The sequence below is a fragment of the Hemiscyllium ocellatum genome, chromosome 33 (genome assembly GCF_020745735.1).
Source record: "Hemiscyllium ocellatum isolate sHemOce1 chromosome 33, sHemOce1.pat.X.cur, whole genome shotgun sequence".
In the NCBI taxonomy this organism is placed as follows: Eukaryota; Metazoa; Chordata; class Chondrichthyes; order Orectolobiformes; family Hemiscylliidae; genus Hemiscyllium; species Hemiscyllium ocellatum.
The window spans coordinates 26,125,763-26,130,430 of NC_083433.1; positions in this window are offsets into that span (position 1 = coordinate 26,125,763).

Consider the following 4,668-nt stretch of genomic DNA (forward strand, 5'->3'; position numbering starts at 1 on the left):
AAACCCTGCGGTGAGACTTCCGGAGGGAGAACGCGTCCCCGTCCACAAGGTTCCGGGAAATATCTGTTCCCCCCACTTCTCCCCCAAACCTTCAGGCTGACTCTCTGAGTGGCTGCAAGTTTTAAAATTCCCCGGCAAATAAAATAGTAATATATTTAAAAAATTCGTTACTATGTGGGAACTCGCGGAAATGTGGGCAGAAATGAACAGGGGCTCTGAAAAGACAGAGGCAAAGCAGAGTGATAGCTGCTTAAGTGCATGAAGGACACAAGAAATAATCAGTAGATTCAGGACACATTCTCAGTAAAATATCAAACCCTTTTAACATCCTGGAGGTTAACATTGACCAGAAATTCAACTGAACTCAACACATAAACACAGTGGCTAGAAGAGCAGGTCAGAGTCTGGGAATACTGTGTCAGTAACTCACCTCCCAACTTCCTAAAGATTAAAACAAGGACTGCAGACCTTGACTTCCGAAAGCCTGTCCACCATCTACAGGGCACAAGTCAGGAGTATGGTGGAATACTCACCACTTGCCTGGATGGGTGCAGCCCCAATAACACTCAAACACCTTGACGCCATCCAGGACAAAGCAGTCCACTTGATTGGCACCATATCCAAAAGCATCCATTCCCTCCACCACGACAGCTCAGTGGCAGCAGTGTGTAATATCTACAAACTGCACTACGGAAATTCACCAAACATTCTTAGAGAGCATCTTCCAAACCCATGAGCGCTACTGTCTATAAGGATAAGTGCAGCAGATCCATGGGAATATCATTGCCTCTGCACCTTCCCATCCAAGCCACTCACCATCCTGACTTCGTTGAAGCCTTACAGTGCAAAAAGAGACTATTTGGCTCATCAACTCTGAAGAGTATCCCATCCAGATCCCCCACCCACCCTCTCCCTGTAGTCCCACATTTACCACGGCTAATCCACCTACCCTGCATATCCTTGGACACTATTGGCAATTCAGCAGAACCAACCCACCCAACTTGCTCACTCTGAGACAGGGTTGGCAATTGAGTGTGGCCAATTCACCTAACCTGCACATCTTTGGACTGTGACTGGAAACACAGGGGGAGAATGTTAAAACTCCACAGAGACAGTCACCCGAGGTTGGAATTGAACCTGGGTCCCTGACGCTGTGCGGCAGCAATGCTAACCACAGTGCCATGATTCTGCCAACCACTACTGTGCCACTTGGAAATACCTCACCATTCCTTCAGTGTTGCTGGGTCAAAGTCCTGGAGCTCCCTCCATAGGTACATTGTAGGTCTACCTACAGCGGGTGGACTACAGCCGTTCAAGAAGCCAGCTCACCTCCAGCTTCTCAAGGGACAACTAGTGACAGACAATAAAGGCCGGGTCAGTCAGTGACATCCTTATCCCTTGAATTAAAAAAAAACCTTTAAAAAAATAGGCATGCAGGAGGTCAACGTGGTTTACGTGCTGAGGAACCCACTAAATCTGGGGACAGCTGCTACAAAGACCTGATGGGAGATTGGCCTGGAGTTGTTTACCAAGACATTCTGTGTACAGTTCAGAAGAAAATTCACCAGATCAGTGTGAAGTGTCTTTTATTTTCATTTTCCTTAGACATTACTCTGATAGAAAAATATTGAAATTGGGAGAAAATGACCAGTTCACTATTGACGATTAATGGTGGAGCATGAGGGGCGAGTCATGTGATCAAACTATGTCTCGAACTACTACAGAATAAGGGACACACACTTAAAACTGAGATTCAAAGGAATTTTCTTCAATGCCTGGAGTTCTGTACCCTAGAGAGTTGTGGAAGTTAGATTTGTGGGCAGCACGGTGGCACAGTGGTTAGCACTGCTGCCTCACAGCGCCTGTAGACCCGGGTTCAATTCCCGACTCAGGCGACTGACTGTGTGGAGTTTGCACGTTCTCCCCGTGTCTGCGTGGGTTTCCTCCGGGTGCTCCGGTTTCCTCCCACAGTCACAAAGATGTGCGGGTCAGGTGAATTGGCCATGCTAAATTGCCCGTAGTGTTAGGTAAGGGGTAAATGTAGGGGAATGGGTGGGTTGCGCTTCGGCGGGTCGGTGTGGACTTGTTGGGCCGAAGGGCCTGTTTCCACACTGTAAGTCTAATCACTGAAAGTATTCAAAGGGGAGATACACAGACTTTTGAAATATCAGGGAGTTGAAGGTTCTGAGGAACTGGCAGAAAAGAGAAGTTGAGGGAGACCAGCTATGATCTTGTTGAATATCAGGTCAGGCGTGAGGGGCTGAATGGCCTACTCCTGCTCCTAATTCTCATCCATGGCTACCCTTAATCACAGTTGGCGCCTCTATCAGTGGTGCACATAGACACGGTAAGAAAAGAGCTGAATAGGTTAGGAAGAACAGGGACAAGACTGTGGTCATTCAATGACAGGTGGATCCATTTTATAGAATCATAGAATCCCTTCGGTCCGACAAGTCCATACTGACCCTCCGAAGAGTATCCCACCCAAACCCATTCCCCATTACTCTACATTTCGTCTGACTAATGCACCTAACTTACACATCCTTCAACAATATGGGCAATTTTTAAAAAATATATACTTTATTGGAAAAATAGATTTTTAAAATATTCCAACAAATACAAAGAAAGAACACAAAAAAAAAGTAAAAACAAAACCCAACCCGCCCTCAAGTACAAATGTTTAAATATATATAGAAAAATATATAATAAAACACACAACTATTTAACTAAATAAATAATAGCCAACAACAAATGAATAGATAATAATGACTCAACCCAGCCAAACAAGACACTCATACATTCACAGTTCCTCCTCCCTGGATATTGGACTCATAAACACAATTGTTATGGTTATATAAAAGCCATTATTTGCGTAGCAAATAAATCTGTTTCCAGGTATTCCAAAAAGGGCTGCCGTGTCTTTTATAAATTCTCAGTTTTGTGGTATTCCATACTTGTGAGAAAGTCTAAGGGAATACGCTCCATAACAATCTTCCATCAACCCGACAGGCCCAGGGGGGTTTCCAGATCCCCAACCCTGTAAGATATTCTTTCTTGCACAGAATATGAGGATATTGAGATGTTTTTCTTATGTTCATCTGCAGGGAGCACACTGGGCAGGCCCAGAAAAAGAGAGATCGGGTCCTTCTCCACCCTTACACCCAAAATCCTCTCCATGGCACCCACCACAGCACTCCAGTATGTTTGAAGCCTCCCACAGGACCAGAGACGATGGGTAAGAGTGGCCCGTACTGACATTGCACTTGGGACATGGTGAAGATCCAAACAGTCCGGAGCCCAATTCACCCTGTGGAGAATCTTCAACTGTAAAGCATGGGTCCTATTGCAAACTGATCCCTTGCCTCTGAGGAGACTTCAACACCTCGCTCTCTCTCCCACACCCTACAGAGTCGATCAAACTCATCTGAGGGGGTATCCCCCAACTGATGATATAAAGTGCTGACAGAAAGTGTCCTCTTAGCCCTGAACACCCCTCTCTATGTCGGATGTGTCAGGATCAGTCAAAAGTGTCGTCTTTTTTTTAATAAAATCTCTAACTTGAAATAAACGGAAGTGGTCCCTGTTAGGTAGCTCGTGTTTCCGTGCGAACTGATCGAAGGACATCATTGTGTCTCCCTCAAACAAATCCCCCACGCAAGACACACCCCTCTCTGCCCAATGTTTGGATCCTGAATCTATCACCCCCGGTTGAAAACCCGGCATTCCCGGTGTAAGAGAAGATGTCTTGCCAATATTGCCTTCCCTCTGCCGAATTGCCCTCCATGCTTTAACCGTATCGATAACTATTGGGTTCTGACAATATTCCCGAACTGTCCTCATTTTGTCCAAACACAGCAAGCGAGTAAGGGGTCACCTTAGCCTGGGAGGTTTCAATATCTAACCATATTGAAAGAGGGTCCCCACAAGCCCAATCACTCATGCAGGATAAAAGCGAGCTTAGTTGGTAGCTTTTAATGTCTGGGAGATCCACTCCCCCCAGTCTGTGAGACAGTTGCAGTTGAGCTAATTTAATGAGGGGCCACTGACGATGCCAAATAAAGGGGCTGAACCAGCCGTTCAGTCTCCTGAATGTTTGTTTATCGAAAATCGGGAGGTATTGGGTATATCAAACAGGGAAGAATCTTAATAAGCGCTATCCAACACAACCATGAGACCGGAAATGCCTCCATCTTTGAAGGTCCTGTTTCATTTTGTCAAATAATTGAACAAAATTGGCTTTGAACAGCCGATTCAGAACTGGAGTAATGAACATGCTCAAATACACAAAACACCCCTGTGACCATTTAAATGGGAATCAATATTCACCATCAAGACTTAACACCTTCATAAGACCACCCATAGGCATAGCCTCTGATTTTTCAAAATTAATCTTGAACCCCAAAAATGCGCTAAACGCATTGATGCATTGTATCAGATGAAACTGCCGTATTGGACGAAAGAATTAGGACATTGTCCGCATACAATAAACTCTGATGTAAATTTGACCCCACGTCTGGAGCTGATACATTGGGATCCCTATGAATGGCCTCCACCAATGATTCAATCCCCACTGTAAAAAGCAGTGGCGAAAGGGAACAGACCTGCCGGCTGACCCAAAAAATGTTAAAATTGCTTGATCACACCCCGTTGGTGATGATTCCAGTGAGA